The following is an 18,055-nucleotide window of genomic DNA, read 5'->3' as shown; positions in this document are numbered from 1 at the left end:
TATTTAGTTATTTTCTTTACTTAAACCCCACTACCTACTACAGTACAATTGATTCTCTTATGTGCCAGCATTCTGGCAGTAACATGGCATAAGAGTTTCCTTCCTCTCCCCCTCCATGTATGTCTTCACTGGCTTTTTATATGCTAGAATTAAACTATTTTGCCAAAAAATAACAATAAATGAACTACAAGGTACACTGGGTATGGTAGTGCAGGAAAGTGGGGTAATTTGCCATGGACTGGCAAACAGAAACAATTGTTTTACTAAAGAAAGGTGCGATATCAAAGATGCTCAGTTCAGTATGTAACCATTATCTACACTGTGACTGTTGCAAAATAGCAGGTTGGTGTGATAAAGTCCTAAAGTCTTTCTGGACATGGATAGAAATGGGTGGCCAAGCATTTCATGTTACCTCAAATTTATTCTTCCTCTATTCCAGCTCACCTTGAGATATATCTTCCCATTGCAGACCCCAAAAAGGATATGTTTTTTTGAGATCTGAGATACTTGTGCCAAGACCTAGCAAACCTAGACCTATCATACCAGTCAGGTGGTTTAGGAACTGTGAATTTTAACTGTTTTCTTATCTGAAAATGCAAATTTCACAGGACATGCGTTTCCTCCTCCCTTCTGTTTTTTTCTCACAATTTCGAAGTCTTGAGGTCAGAGAGGTATCCTTTAATTTTTTTTTTAAAGATTGCTATGATGACATCAAGAGGGTCTAGGTTCACATCAGAGAAGCCCATGCGTCTAGAAGAGAATTAGCTGAAAATAATCTGGAAATGGACTATAACTCAGGGTTGGATATGCCTCTCATCAGAATTTCCTAGGCTTGGTCCTTAAGCCCCTCAGCTAAAAGAATTTAAGGCAACAGGGTAGTAAACAAAGACTCTATAAATCAGTGGTTCCCAACCTTTGGTCTCCAGGTGTTTTGGACTTCAACTCTCAGAAATCCCAGTCATCTTACCAGTTGTTAGGAACTGTGGGAGCAGAAGTCCAAAACACCTGAAGGCCCAAAGGTTGGGAACCACTGCTATAAAGCTACTTGCAGATCTAAAAAAATCAATCTTGGGCAAGATGTTAGACCAATAGTATTACAAGCCAATCTCATATGTGCATAAAATTTTGACTATAGAATTGTATAATATATATGCCACGGATGACTTGAAGATTCTAATTCCATATTCCAAAGAATCAAGTATTTATACTCCAAATATTTACAATGAACTTATTTTCCACATGAGTAAGTGGTTCTCAACATAGTGCATCCAGCCTGGTCTTAAATATTTCAGAGAACAGCATTCCCATTTTATCTCCCTCTGGCTTTCTCATCTCAAAATATAAAGACAAACCCATTGAGCTCGTTCCAAGAGCAGACAAGACAGTTCCACAAATGAGCTGAGCAGTAGGTGCACAGCATCCCAGAGACACGCACATACATCCACACACTAGCCCTCCTTGTTGCCACTCCATTAGTACAGTCAGTCCTCCACCCAGGAGGGCAAGAATGTGTTTCTTTTGCTTTATTCTGCACATAGCAGGAGCCTGGTTGCAGCAGGGTTGTGAAGCACAATAGATTTCAAGCATTTTTGGTACAGCTAATTGTAATTCTCCAAGGCCTCCTGTCCAAAAGAGAGCACAAAGAAAGTGCTTATGCAACCTATCATTAGCTCCATGGATCAATATCATTTAGGAAATACAAAACAACTTTAGTTGTTTAAAGACAGGAAGTACCAGGAGGTGTCCCCTCTTTGTGTTGACAGCAAATCCTAGTATTGATCTGTCTACGGTGTAACTGTGCAGAAATTTGGAGAAAGCAGAAGGACCTGCTGGGAATATAAATAGAGCCACTCTACCAGCTGGCTCTGTGTTTGGTTCCTGTAAAGCTGCCTTGGGTATGGCAGTATGTATCCAAAATAAATGATACATCCCTTTGCTGCTGGAAATACATAAAAAAAGCAAAGCAAGCTGCAAACAATTCACCCACAGCATCTTTTCCTTGGTAATTTCCAAAATATTTTCTTCTCTTCCTAAATATTTTATGATGCATTCTCACAAATATTAACAATGCTTCTGCACTTCAGAATCAAATTTGAAGGGGAAACCACATCTATACAATTCTGGCAACATGGCAACGAGATGCTGGATTCTAGTGATACCTTATTGTATTCATGGATTTCCAAAATAAGCAGGAGTCCTTTAAAATCATTTGAAAATACTTCTAGAGCATTGATTGAGATTCGATAATACCTATGTCTACATGAGCAACAGTAATCCTTACTTTACAGGTGATCTCTTAGCTTCTACGTATATTACCAAAGATTAAGACCAGATTGCAAGGGTGGCAGACTGCAGAGGGAGCAAGGTTACCTTCAGCTGCTCCAGAGACAGAGACACAAAGCAATGGATTCAAACTATAGGAAATGATATTCCACCTAAACATGAAGATGAACTTTCTGATAGTAATGGCTGTTTTACAATGGAATACACTGCCTCATATTGCACTGGAGTCTCTGTATTAAAACAGAAGCTGGATGGCCATCTGTCAGGAGGACTTGGATGGTGTGTTCCTACAAGTGTTGGACTGGATGGCCTTGTGGTCTCTTCCAATTCTTTGAGTCTGTGAAAGGTTTGTTCATTGCATTATACTGCACCTGTACAGATATAACATTCATCTCAACCAGTTAACAAGATTATATTTGATTTGAGATTAAATGTGATGGTGGTGTTCTTTATATATGATAGGTCCACAGTCACTGGTTGTATAATAGTTGTTTTGTAAGCCAAAATTAGCTGCTTTTGGGATCATGTGAGAAGCTCTGCTGCTTTTTATGAACAAAGGATCAGAAAATTTCATCATACATTAATTCTATTATAAACAGGCTTGGATGGAGGAGAAGTCTTGTTCCTTTCATTTCCCAAGTGTCATTAGAGTTTTCTAACAACCGTCAGTCGACTCTTCTAATATTGCAACTAGAACTAAATCTCCCCTTGGGCTGCAGCACACAAGGCCAAATGTTCTCAACTGACTGGAAATATCAGAGCAGCCTTCCTGAGTGTCAGATAACCTGATTGTAATCAGTGTTCATATTGGTTCCCATCAAGATGGTCTATTAGACTTTCCTACCACCACCACAGCTGCCTTTTTGGCTCAGTGGATCTGCATTAAACCTGTTCACAAGAGTGCATGCCACACAGAATCCTTACAATCATGCCCTGGGGTACATTCTCAAAATAAATGTTTGCAAGAAAAGGAAACATTTGCATTGGTTCTAAAAGAAGCAATGCTTCTCATAACCTCAAGGCTAAGAAACATTTCTAAATCATTTCACAACGAGTACCTATCACTGATCACTCAAACTGTTGAAAGCCTATTTGCTTACAAAGGCATGACCCAGAGAAGCTTGCCATAGGCAACTACTTCCTTAGATGGATAAAGAGTTGAATGCCACCCCCCACACACACATAATGCTGGCTATTATCACATAATAGTGACTATGCAAAGGGTGGAATTGCCCCCATATCTTTGAACTTCTAAAAGAGTGCCTGACTTTGAATACAAGGAAAGCCTTCTGGGATCAAATCATCTGTCTAATTGGTTTGATTTGGCAGCAGATGTACCTTAGAATCACAGCCACCCACAGGATCAGCTGATGATATAAGATGAAGAAATAATAAGAGCAAGAAGAAAGGTACAAAGCCCACCGTGGATATCCCACATATATATAAACCTCACTTACTTAGTTTCCAACAGACTCCTCAACCTCTGAGGATGCCTGCCATAGATATAGGCGAAACGTCAGGAGAGAATGCTTCTAGAACATGGTCATACAACACAGAAGACTCGCAGCAACCCAGTGATTCTGGCCATGAAAGCCTTCGACAACACAAGGAACAAAGCTCTCATTGGGTTGCTGTGAGTTTTCTGGGCTGCATCGCCAGGTTCCAGAAGCATTCTCTGGAACATGGTCATACAGCCCAGAAAACTCACAGCAACTTCGACAGCACAAAGCTCTCATTACTCTACATCCCACTATCTCTACTTGATGCTCCAAACTGCAAATAAAGTTTTTTCCCTCACTTCCAATGCATCCACACAGCAGAGACTGGGATGAGAGGCTGGACAGCTTCTGTGACTTATTCCTGCTATTTAGTGATTGTAACACACAGCCTCTCGACAAACTATTCCCATTTAGACATCTGCTGTTAGGCGATGGATCATCCCCTTTTAGTATTTTAGTCTCTCTAAATTACACTGGAATCCATAATTTAATCATGAGTTATGCAAAGCACTTTCTTTTGTCTGTCATTTTATTAGTCTCCGAATAATAATCTTATAGCACTAAAAATACAGTGGGGCTAGAAAACTTTTTTTACATACATTCTCTATAGCATGAATTTCATTAACTTCTATTATTTTATTTTTATTATTATTTTATTATTTTATTATCTCCTTGATTATCTTAGTAAACTTAGTAAAAGCCGCCACCCAAACATACACACTGATTTGGGAGATGTAGTAAAGACTGAGAATATGTGACTTGACTAAGGTCACCCCATGGGTTTGACAGAAGCATGATTCAAACTCTTTTCTTCAGGGTAATAATCCAACCACTACATCATACTGGCCCCTACAAAATAATTATGCATACTTCATTAATAATAACTCAAAACAAGGTGTTTTTTTTTCATGGTGTGAAACCTAACCATAGTCATATTGATCAAAGTCTCTGCTTACTGAAAATTCATTTATCCAAGGCTGAAGATGAAGTAGTATGGAAGTAAGTAAGGCAGACTACAAAGCTAAGCAGTGAAGGGAAGTGGCAGTGGAAATTTATAAGCCAAATCAGTACAAAGATCAGCAAAGTTCTGGGTTGTTCAGAGGTCGCAAACCTTGATACTCATCAGCTTGTGAGCAGGACAAAGAAAAATAAGAGAGAAGGACAAAGATAAAGTTCAGGGCAATATGGATGCAAAAAATGTCATTGGTTGGTATAATAGTGTCTTTTGCTGGGCAGAAATGGCTTGTGGTATAGAAGTTACATAAAATCCCTGGGTCTACTGAAAGAAGTGTCTTTACTGTGATTTAAACCAAATCTGAAAAATGGAAAAGGTGCGCTGACTCTATGACGTTTCATAAATACTAATCTGCGTCAATAGTTTTCAGGGATATTCAATGCCAAGTGATAACTGCCATTTTAATGGGAATTTAACCTCACTGCTATTCTCCTGTCCATTTATATCTACACATACTAAGAGAGAGAGAGAGAGAGAGAGACGAGTATAAAACAATTTCTATGCATAATAGAGGAGAGGAAATCTACACCTTTAAATTCTCACATTCTGAATCTAAAACACCTTTTCCCTCTCAGATAAAACTTATTACATTTTTCAGTGAGTGCCTACTGCATAGAATGATAAAGCTAATAAAAATGACTTTAAGGGTGCATTAAATTTGGGCATGAGAAGGCTCTTATATTTGCAGCATAAATGCTAATAAAATTATAAATCTGCTATTAACATTTTATAGTCCTACCAAGTGATCAAGATTTTTAAAAGGCACTTTAACGAGGGACATATGACAAACTACAAGAACACTGAAACAAGAATAAGGCTATTTGCAATTGGATATCTCCCTGTCTTTTCAATGAAAACAACACCCCTGTAAGACTATTTCTAGGCAAAGAATGCTTGGTGTTTACTATGAGGAAAAGTCACATAACAATATTTTTTGAGCCTTAAGTGATAAAGCTATCAAGAGATTCTACTCCATGGCCTATACTCTAAATATCATTGCTGGCTATTGTGCATCAGATCCATTCCACTGTATAGTAGCCTAGTCATAGGGTTTCCTTAAGAGAGTGTGATTTGGCCAAGATCACCCAGCAGGTGTCCATGTTTGAGCAGGGATTTGAATCCAAGGACCCTTGGGCTGGGCTTTAGCCCATCTGGTAAATCACAAGCAGTAGTAAGATCTACCAACCAAAAGGTGGCCAGTTTGAAGCTTGGTCAGGGTGAGTACCCAACCATGAAGCCCAGCTCACTGTTTACCTAAGCAGTTTAAAAACAGCATAGAGCTGTAAGTTGAGAAATTAGGTAATGCTAATTAGTGGGGGGAGCTATTTTTATGACACCATAAAGAACAAGACCAGAAATGCAGTGACAAAAAGGAAGGTGGGAGGAGGAAGTCCTGATGGCTATTCGTCATAGAGAATGGAGCAACAGCACTCCCCTGTGACTAAATCCAAACTGAACCTCCAAAACACCGAACCGGACTTTGAGACAACATACCTCCTTTCTGTCTGTTCTGTCCTGTCTGTCCAAATGGCATTGAATGTTTGATGTGTGTATGTACTGTGATCTGCTCAGAGTCCCCTTGGGGAGATAGGGCGGAATATAAATAGTGTTGTTGTTGTTGTTGTTGTTGTTATTAATTATTCCACATAGCCATATAACTCAAGGCCCTTCTACACAGCCCTATATCCCAGAATATCAAGGCAGAAAATCTCATAATATCTGTTTTGAACTGGGTTATCTGAGTCGACACTGCCATATATTCCAGTTCAAAGTAGATAATGTGGTATTTTTTTCAGCTGTGTAGAAGGGGGCCCAATCTCCCAGCATCCTAATTCAGTACCAGAACTCCTACACCACACTTAACATTTTCAAGTCAGCATGAGCAACATAGCAAAGCCCACTAATTATGATTATGAAATTTGTCTGTTGTATTCAACACACTTATTCTTTTCTCTAAAGTTAAAAAGAGTGAACATCTAATTGCAGCCTAGAGAAGTAACATCAAACAGCTAATTCTTTCAGACAGTAATGCTTATCTCTAAATGAATTTAATTATATACACGTAAGATATATTTCAGAGCCAGCATGCCATAGTGGTTTGAGCATTGGACTATGACTAGGATTTGAATCCCTGCTTGGCCATAAACATTCATTGGGTGACCTTGGATGAGCCACACTCCTAGCATCAGAAAATCCTGTGATATGTTTGCATTAGGGTTGCCATAAACTGGAAGCAACTTGAAGGCACACAAGAACTAAATATATTTCAGACTTTGTCATTTCACCAATCCTGGAATTAAATTTTCTCCACCACTCTTCCCCTTTTGCTAGAACTCTGTGTGAAGAGGGAAGAAACCTCCCTCCTTTTGGAAGTGTAGTAATGATTTTTTTTTAAAGCAAAGTTTGGAAAACGTATGTGCTGACTGTTACTTCCAGAATATGCCAGGCATGCTGGATGGAGGAATTCTGAAAGTTGGTTTTCACATTATGGAATTATAGCATTTTGATTCCACTTCAACTGTCATTGCTGATTCCTATAGTATCCTCCTAGAATTTGCAGTTTGGTCAGAAGTGCCAGAAGATAATTATCTAGCTGAGGATCCCAAAGCCCCCCCCCCCCAAAAAAAAAAAACATATCAAGGGAATTGCAGCACCACAACTAATTTTAAAGTAACTCAGGGCTCTTCCACACAGCCATATAACCCAGAATATCTGCTTTGAACTGGGTTATCTGAGACCACACTGCCATATATTCCAGTTCAAAGAAGATAATGAGGGATTTTATTCAGCTGTGTGGACGGGGCCTCAAGTCACCAGTGAAAACTGCCAGAACATTATCACTTTAGGGGAAGGTAGTATCTGGTCCTATGACTTACAAAGTGATTGAGCAGATTAAAAGGGCAGACTACAGAAAGTAGCAGGATTTGGTCAAAGGACAGGATATGGCTACATTTTTAAAAAGGAGATTTATAAGGGTAGTCCTTTCCCAGACTAGTTTGAGGAGGTTTTGTGACAGTTAAAGTGGGGAAATGATAAATTGTGAATGATGTTAATGCACTTTAACTTAAGTAGAGGAAGATTCCGAAAAAGTAGTTAAAGCACTCCAAAATGCTTGCATAATTTTGTCTTCAATGGGAGACATAAAAAAATATGTTACACTTCTACATAAGTAAAAATCAAAATGCATATTTTATATCAATTCATGTAAACTGTATAATGTGTGCTAATATCTTCCCTGTAGTAACTGATCAACAGATATACAAACTTATGAGTATCTGCCATTATACATGAAAAATATTTCAGATTTTTCTTTTAAAAAACCCAAAGAAACCTCACTTTGAGATTTATAGCTAAATATACGGCATTTCTATCATCATAGCTTCCATGCAAGGATGGTGAGTGAAGGAAAGTCCTCACTCCAGCTGCACCATAGCTATTTAAGTAAAATAAAATAGAGTGGTGAAGATGGAGCTTCAGTATTATACTCTTGAGACCAGGGATCAAATTCCTGCTCAGTCACAGAAACCCACTGCATGGAAGTCACATTCTCTCAGCCTCAGAGGAAGGCAATGGCGACCAATGATTAGGTTGCCATAAGTCAGAAATTACTTGAATGCACACAACAAAGAATATCCTCATAGTCAATTCCTTCTTTTTGTGACATGTATAATAACAATTCCTATATTTGTTTTTGAACAAAAATGGACTATTGATGTCATCTTTCTCATGAAGATATTTTCAATCCTTGTAAAGCAATTACTCATGAAACAATCACCTAATGGCAATGAAGGGAAAAATTCATTCTTTATAAATGTGTTAATATTCCCATACCCTCCAACGTCTCACAGATAAAACCCAGGACATACATGGTCAGTAACGTGAGAGGGTGGTCAAAGTGACAAAAATTATTGAGAAAGAACACATGTTTTAAAAGACTGTGCATGTGTATTTTCGAGCCTACTGGAAAAGACAAGATTCTCTGTCCTCTTCTCTCTTACTCACTGAGTAAACTGAATGCTAACTATTTTTTGCATTTAGAACTCATTTTGTAACAACTGAAATAAGCTAATAACAAAGAGAAGAGGGAAGAGGAGACAAAAACTGTGACATTTTATAAGCAACTGAAGAAGTGGAATGAAAGAAGATCAACTGAGATTGTCTTTGCTGTATCCAGACATTTGCAGACCGAGGCCCCTTCCAGACAGGCCCTAAGTCCCAGTATCTGATCCCAGGTTTTCTGCTTTAAACTGCCAGATAATCTAGGATAAAAAGAAAACCTGGGATCAGATCCTGGGATATAGGGCCTGTCTGGAAGGGCCCCAAGAGTTTCTTCAACTCTGGACAAAAGTCTGGATGGTTACTGCAAATTTTCAATTTTCCATTACTGCTGTTCTCATTTGTCAGGAAGACTTAAGTGAGCAGTAAGAGAGGGAGATAATTTGTGTGACTTTCCTACAATTTTGTTTCTTACACCCTAATACTAATCTTTGGGAATTGCCGCATTTTGGTCAAGGGTGGGAATTTTGAGACCTCCAGATGTTGAATTACACCAGCCAGCATAGCCATTGGGGAATAACACAGGGGGTTGCAATTCCAACAATATCTGGAGAACTACATGATTCCCACCCCAGTGGCTCTAAGATGCATAAGAAGGATGGAGATCAGACATTTGGGGTACTCCCTCAATAGGGGACCATTAACCCAAAGCAGTTACTCTACTCTCAACTCAAAAACTCTCTCTCCTTCTGATAGATACACAGACACTCTTTCCTTCTTTATTTTCTCTCACTATGTCTAATCCTCCCTTCACCTCCCCCCCACTTGCTATCTTTTAGTGATGTGATTTTACTTATATGTTGAAAGCATCAATAAAATTATTTAAACACAAAACACAAAAACGGAAAATGGAAAGTTGGTGGACAGGAAAAGAAATGGACTTAAAGTCAAGCTTAAAAACTGTGGCATACACACTGAGAACTGGGAAGACCGGGCCCTCGAACGTTCTAACTGGACGTCAGCTGTTCTTAACAATGCTGTGGAATTCGAAGAGGCCTGAATGGAGTGTGAAAGAGAGAAACATGTCAAGAAGAAGGCACGTCAAGCCAACCCTTGTCAAGACCACCTTCTATCTGGAAACCAATGTTCTCACTGCAAAAGAATATGCAGGTCAAGAATGGGCCTCTACAATCACCTACAGATCAACCACCAAGACCCTGCTCTTGGAAGTCAATCATACTCAGACATGAAGGATTGCTGCTGATGATGAAGAATTAATTTGACTATCTCATCAGCCAAAAGCAGGCCCACACTTCTCAATGATATTCTAGGTAAGTTTATGTTTGTTAAAATTGTTCTTCAGTTTAAATATTGTATTCTTTCATAAATTTTTGCACTACAAATAGGATATGCACAGTGTGCATAAGAATTTATTCATTTTTTTCAAACTATAATTCAGCCCCCCAACAGTCTGAGGGACCGTGAACCGGCCCTAAGCTTAAAAAGTTTGAGGACCCCCATCCTAGATAGTCAACAAGCCAATAGTGAGGAAACTTGGAAAGTGAAGTTCACAAACATCTGGGAAGCACCCTGTACTGAGCCATGAAATTGGCAACCTTTTCAATTAGCAAATCTTTTGAATAATTAAAGCACTACTTGGATAGATTTCAATAATTCAGGAATAGATGCTGCACTTTACATACGTGTCCAAACCACTTCTTCGAAAGAGCTGCTCTATTTAAAATAGAACACTGTTTTACTCTGTTAACAGATTGAGCTATTTAGCAAATCCAGGGTAATATTTTGATACTGCCCATATCTCGCTTTTCATTTTTGGCTGAGAAAATGTGGGAACTGGGGTATTTCAGACTTGTCTACTTCCACATAAACTTTCTGATATTTCTGCTTTTGTCTTTCAAGGTCGATCACAATTTCTGAGGAAGAATCTATAGGGTTTTTGTTTTTTTTAAAAAAAATGAGATTTTAAAAAAGGAGAATAACAGGTGCCTTTTGTTCTGATATGTCGCACAATTAAAAAGAAACCACTTGAAATTAGGAATGAAACATTGAATGTGGTACCGCAAGTAGTTCAGAACAACATAAGCATTGTCTGGTTATTTTTCAAAACTCTAAGAACTACAGCACCTTCATCTGGAAAATCCCTTAAAGAAATTTAAAAAGTATAGTTTCCAAACTCTTGAAGAAAAAAAATAAACCTGCAAAGTCACTGGAGAAATTCTAGAAGGTTTTTTTTTGGCTTTATATGCTGCAGGAAACTTAAAACACCTATGTTATGTTTTCCACGAGTAAGAATGCCACCTTTTTAAAAAGTGTATCTCATATGGATTTTACAAGCTGTTTTATTAGTTTTCCTACTTTAAAGATCATGTACCAGAATTTTCAATATGCGAGCCACATATCTTTCTAAAAGAGTTCCAGTATTTGGAACATTGGGTTCACAATCTATGCTGCATTGATAACCTGGCCATTCTCGGCAACTGGCAACCCAAAAGTTCACAACAGCGACCACAAAAAGTTTTCTCTTGTATCAAGGTCATGACTTGATTGCATACACACTGCACAATTGAAATATGGGGTTGATCTTTTTTGAAATTATGAACTATTAAGGAAAGAAAAAAGGTCACCTAATACTTCTGCCTCCACTTGTCAAAATATTTAATTACCTAATATCAGTTGATTAGTTGATAATAAAGAGAAAAATTAATCAAATACAACCTGTGTCATATTACCTTAAAATCCATAAAAATCAATGAGCTGTACGGCTTTATTCCTTCCAACAGATGAAGATCTCACTAAGTAGGATATTAAAAGATCCTTAGGAGAATATGGGAGAAAGTAAGTAGTTCACCAGCATTGCTCTTACATATTAAACTCCATTCAACATGCTTCCTTTCCAGTTTGAGACACCTGAGGCCAACTGACTCTTCACTAAGATTTGCTAATTGAAGACACCTGCCAAAGGTAACAACATCTATTACTAATCCTGGCTAAGGTGCAAATGCTGCAGAGTCGGATAGAAACAATATGGGTGATGTGAGCTTGGAAAGTTAAATTTTTCATTACGCCTGGGAAAAAAACGAGCTCATTGTGGTTTTGCTTTGATACTGATGAGATGTATATAATAATGTGAGAAAGTAACCTAATTTTCTCCAAATGTTTCATTTAATTGCTTCAGTACAAGACCATAGCAACTTCTTAAATTAAATAATCTCAAAATCCCAAAGACAGCATTTAAGCCTTTTCCAATTAATAAAAAGTAACATAGTCTTTGTTAGCTGTTGCATTAGAAATGCAAAAACACAAAAACACACACCATTTTACTTATTGTTCCAAAAAATCACATTACAGGTAACAACAAACTCTATGGTAATGCTGATGTGGCAGATTTAAGGTCTGAAAAACACCAGAAAAATGGGGTTCAGTTTGATCCCTTACATAGGGACACTAGCATTCTAATCACTTATCCAACACTAGCTTATCCAACATTCTGGATTATCCAACGCATTTTTGTAGACAATGTTTTCAATACATCATGATATTTTGGTACTAAATTCAAAAATACAGTAATTACTACACAGCATTACCATGTATTGAACTACTTTTTCTGTCAAATTTGTTGTATAACATGATGTTTTGGTGCTTAATTTGTAAAATCATAACCTAATTTGATGTTTAATGGGTTTTTCCTTAATCCCTCCTTATTATCCAACATATTCACTTATCCAACGTTCTGCCAGCCCGTTTATGTTGGATAAGTGAGACTCTACTGTACTTGCAATCAGGATTAAAGACAGGAAGTAACTGGTGGTAACAGTTTACCAAATAAGTTGCTTTTTTTTTGAAGTCTCATACTACATTAAGTTAAATTTTAACCTGTAATGGCTGTGCTTGCAATTTCAATACTTTTCAGTGGGATGGGATCTGATATTTGATGTTGGTTGTTACTGGGTGTATATGCTACCTTAGTTTGATCAACAGGAGGGGGAGGAAGGGGGTATATCCACTATAGAATTAATGCTGTTTGACACCACTTTAACTGAAATGGCTTAATGCTGTGAAATCCTGGAGACTGTAGTTTGATGATTCACAAGTTCTGTTTGGCACAGAAGGCTAAAGACAACAACTCCTATGATTCCATAACACTGAACATAACACTTAAATATCCAATAGCATTTGATCCATTTGTCTGTTTTCAGATATGTCTAGACTTTCAGTTTTTCACCATGTCCCTTTCAGTTATTCACTATGTTTTGTTAATTCCCACCAAAAATGGGTTGTGGCTTTTTGTTACAAAGGAACTGTTGCAATAGCACACTCCAATAGCAAACTACAGTTTGCCAAGCATGATCCTAGTACCCAACAGTTGCAACAGACAAGTCACTATGAGAAACCCATTTCCTCCAGCTATTCCTTTTGGTATGGACAGTCCCAATTAATCATCCCACTTTACCAGCTGCTTTTAGGTGTCCCACTCTTCTCTTTCCATTTTCCCTTTCTTGTCCTTAGCTCAGTTCAGTTGCTGCAAATTAAGTTCAGTGTACAAAAGCACTTTGCACTGAGTTACCTCACAGGGGGAGGAGAGGACCTTCCCTGTAGACTCAGGCAAAGCAAACTGCTGCAGCTTCTCCTAGATTGTCTTTTCTCCCTCATTAATAACCATCTTGACTTCACTCTTTTTCTTGCTTGGCTACATTAGTCATTTAACGGGTAGGTAAGGGTTTAGTTTGCATCGCATTATACAATTGCAGAGCATTTAAAATCCACAATTGGAAACTTGGTTCTCCCTGGCTATCTGCCCTTTTCCCTCCCCTTCTTTAAATTGATTTATTAATGTCCAGTATTGCTTTGCAGTTTTATCCTTTTAGCAATAATGGATGTAATATATCACAAAAACAAATTTTTAAGAGTACATCATTAGAGTGATGTAGCACTGGTAATAAACCCCCTTCACACTTGGATGAACTTAAATCAGTTTCTCTTTATTGATTTTTGGTCATAACATAATTTTTAAAGTTCAACTCAGTTAATAAAAAAGGCTTGCTCTAGTATTGTGTGTTGTTAAGTTTTCATGTCATTTTTTTTAAAAGAAAAGGCTGTTAGAATACCATTGTATATGGATTTACACATGCAACCTATGTGCGTTAATCTTGATGATTCTGAGGTTTGTCACATATCTTTCCCCTCAGTCTGCATGTCTTGGTCAGTCTTTATTACCACGGGCCTTGGCAGAGAATAGATTTGTACAAGTAACTTTCTGTCCTAGTCAAGTGGTACCGGTAATTGTTCTCCTTAAGATAAGCTTCCCTCAATAGAGTAACTCTGCAAAAATTCACAAGAAACCATATGTATACATTTATGCACAATTGTTACCAGAAGGCTGGACATTGAGTGATGAATTAAGCATAGCAACTTCAAATAGAGTGATTTTCAGAGTTTGGAAAAGTTCCTTTTCTGGGCTACAACTCCATAGGTTCTATAGCCATCATGGCTAAAAGGGTAACCTGTCCAGGTTATGGCAATAGTATGAAATCGTTGTCACCTGCATTGGATTCCTTAGCCAACAGTCACTAGTCTGCATGCTTCACTGCTTTTGAAACTGAGAGAAACTGATAAAATTATGGAAATTTATGGTATTGAATCCATGTGCGTGCATGTGCGCGCGCACACACACACAAATATATATATATACTAGTGTATTGATGATTTGCCCTTCATCCAAGAGAGAATGAAAATAAATTGATATTTCATCCCATCCCTGAAGTCCAGTGGTATCCAGTGGACCCCCTCTATGTTAGTAGCCTCACCTGATCATACATAAACAGGTATGGGCAATAACATCCATACTCCAGGGAGTATGATTTTGTGTTGAGCCATGCTCTGGAGGAATGCAACATCAGGTGTGCTGCAGAAAATAGGAATAAATATGAACAGTGTTCTGAAAAACACCAGAAAAATGGGGTTCAGTTTGATCCCTTACATAGGGACACTAGCATTCTAATAGCTGCCTAAAGGTTCTTGGTGCTGATACTGGTTCTGCCTGGAACTAGAGAATGTAGTGGATTGATTCAATGTAAGCAGAGCTTGGAAATGTTGCTTTTCTGGGGTACAATGTCCAAAACACCCCAGTCATCACGGTCCTTTTCTAAAACACACAAAGCAGGCAATTTAGACTCTAAATTACTGATTAATTATGTGTGCCACACTCTTTTCACCGTGTCAGTATAGACTTTTAAGTTCTCCATTGATCTCTGTGAATATACTGAATGGGATAGAAATTTGAAATGTTACCAACTGTGCCTGATCTCAGCAGACATGGGTGATTCTGAATGAGCATTGTTGAATCAGTATCACAGCTAATAGGCAGTTACCAATGTCTGGCTTGTATGATCTCAGAGGGAGAGCAATTCTTGGGGATATAATTTGCATCATACACATTGTTTCAGTATAGAAAAGGAACAGGCCATGGTAGATACGAGTTCTGACGAACATTGCTGTTGTCTATAAGTAGAAAGCCCAGAGCTCAGAAATAATGGATTCCTTTCCAGAATAATGAAAAAAATACCTACATTCTATTAGAATTGTCACTCAACCAGATAATGCCATTCCCTTCAACATGGAATTGTACCTTTTTAGTTGAATTTATGGTTACCGGAGTGTGGCCTCTGAACAGTACTGTCTTATTCTATGTGTTGTGCTCTGTTATGTGTACTGAAGCAACAATGCAGGAAACAATGTATTTTCTGTTACCGAGTGTGACCCCCCTTGTTAAAAGATTATAATTAGGGAAGTTATAGTTTTGCCAAAGACATCAGGCTGGAATGATATAATAAGGGCTAAATCTTGGACAATTTGCAAAAGGACTAACAACCATTCAATAAAATGCTAAGATTTTGACACAGCAAAATTAAAGCAGACTTTTGTTAGGAAAATATTTGCTGAAATGTAAGTTAAAATACAAATAATTGTCGACTATGCAAGGATTGTATTTCCCTGGATAATTTATCCTCACTGAAACTGGATCCCAAAGCAGATGGATATGTTAATTTTTCCTCATTAGTTTTGTGTACACACATTTTCCTGAATGCTGTGAAATAAGGAAAATATGAGGTGCAGTTGTTACTATTCCTTTTAAAAAATATTCCGGTCTCCATGTGTTGAATCTCCAACTATTTATAATGAGTGAAAATGTAAATTTGCAACCCACAGCATGGTGCTGTGAATGTTGCTGCTTGTAGGAAAATGGTAAATGTTTTGGACCAAGCAATTATACCCTATTATCTGAAAGTTATGTATTTTCTAATAACAAGCTGAAAGGAGACAATGTTGATGTATAATATGCAGTTCAAAGGTCCAGACCTAGAAGAACTAATAGCTATTTTTCTCCTTCAAGAAAAATTTGAAAAGTAAGATTTATTCCATGCATGCTATACACACTTTCTACCATCCATTCTGCTTCTTTTCCAGCCCCACATAGTACTTACTTAAATACATAGCAAATATTCCCTCAGTCATTATGTATCATCTGGTCTACAAATTGAGGAGAAATCTGAAAGGTACAGCCACATGTCTTACTCTGACTTAGTGTTAGGGCTAAAACATTAAATCTGCCATTGCAAAAAAGTTATTTTTGTGAATAACTTTCATTTCCAATGATGGATAGTTACTATCTCTTAAATGAGGAACTAAATATTGTATTCATGTATTCCTTTTGGATAAGCCATTACCCAAATTCCTTTTGAAGGACTCCCCTACCCGCAGTTGATCTCAGGGCATTCAGCTCTTGAGGTAGTTGGACTTCATGGCTCAGGATTTCTGGAATTTCTTTCTCTACATTACTCACTGTCAGAGAGAAAACTCTGCATTGGCTGCCTAGCTATAGGTACACAAAATATCAGCTTATGCTGGGGAATCATAGCGTTTGTGGCCAAACCAGTGACAGATATTAGGAAATGGGTTGAGTGAGACTGTGAAAGTTACACATACAGTCCAACTGTCCTGTTTTCCCCAAAACAACCCCAGTTAATCCTCTGCCATCTCACTATTTCAGCTGCTTCAAAGTTCGAAGTGCAAAATTAGTTTTCATCCTATCAACTCAGATGTGGGGAGAGGAAGGGGCAGAATCCCACAGGAAAAAGCAAACAGCTGCAGCCTTGCTTCATTTAAATGTTCTTCCCCATTCATAATGTTTCCTATCTTGACCACATTCTGAGGTTGCATGGCCACATGCATGGTGCTTTTTATCTGACAAATGTTGGAAGATACTCATATCTGACATGTATACATGCTACACCTTGGCTTAGGTTTCTTCTAGCAACATAAATTCCGAGAACATAATGGCTGTACGTAAATGAACGAAGAGTGCACTGGATTCAGTCTTTGCTAAGTTCCATAGATTTCCATAAGACCCAATGACATTTGTTTTACCTTTTATATTTTGAATATCCTGCTGTATCAGAAGCAGCCTTTCAAATCCCTTTAGTTTCAAAAACAGTGAATCATACAGACTGGTGACTGTTGGCTAAGGAATCCAAATTTTGTTCTTCTGTTGTATTGTATTGAAGTTTATTCACTGACTTCTGCGAAGACTATAATACTAGTCAGTGTTTTAGGATTATATATCCAGAGCACGTTTGTGCCACTGAATTAGCTACATTGCTTTCGTCAGAGTACCTTGTGTGAGGCAGCCACAAAAACACAAGACAGTAAAAAAAAAAACCACATTAAAATATTGAACTGCAGTTTGTGCAGTAACTTTAATTTCCAATAACAATGCCTATTTGCAACAAAACTTTTGTTGTTCTTGGCTTCTCAAGTAGTAGAAATATCTTATATTGTTAATGCAATCAAAACAAATAATGGGACCGGATGGGCACAATTTACTCTAAACTATACATAGATATTACCATTGGGATAATTCCCCAAATCTTAAGAAGAACATGGGAGAAAATTGCCACTGAGATTTCAGCGCATAACCTATAATCTTACAACATGTGTAGAATAGAAAATTAGAGCCAGTCAAAATTATCCATTGTGTCAGTGAAACTAGCTTTTCATATGAAATGACACTTTTTTGAATTTGAAAGTGGCCTTTTTTATTCAAAAGCAATCAGGAATCAGGAAATTTTAACCTTTCCTTTAAATTATGCACAACAGGACCCTCCCACCCCTAAAAAAAAACCCTGAACACAAGAGCTTTTGCACCTACTTTTTATAGATATAGCATAATCTGTTGAGGAAGATT

The 18,055-nt window shown here is 37.8% G+C and overlaps 1 protein-coding gene across 7 annotated transcripts in view; it reads right to left on the bottom strand.

The window, feature by feature from the left end:
* erbb4 (erb-b2 receptor tyrosine kinase 4) overlaps positions 1–18,055 on the bottom strand; it is a 1,019,841-nt gene that overhangs the window by 676,850 nt on the left and 324,936 nt on the right. Inside the window, exons 1-2 of one of the 7 annotated variants that reach the window (XM_008113469.3) lie at positions 11,544–17,982; positions 9,769–9,849 (exon numbers count right to left, since the gene is read on the bottom strand). The exons of 5 other annotated variants lie outside the window; for them this stretch is intronic. The gene's annotated coding sequence lies outside the window, so the exon portion shown is untranslated. Of the gene's footprint in view, positions 1–9,768; positions 9,850–11,543; positions 17,983–18,055 lie in introns of those variants that run through there. One more of the 7 variants, XM_008113463.3, reaches the window with a different exon arrangement.

This window comes from Anolis carolinensis, chromosome 1 (assembly GCF_035594765.1).
Source record: "Anolis carolinensis isolate JA03-04 chromosome 1, rAnoCar3.1.pri, whole genome shotgun sequence".
Classification (NCBI taxonomy): Eukaryota; Metazoa; Chordata; class Lepidosauria; order Squamata; family Dactyloidae; genus Anolis; species Anolis carolinensis.
This window is presented reverse-complemented; position numbering and strand designations above follow the sequence as displayed.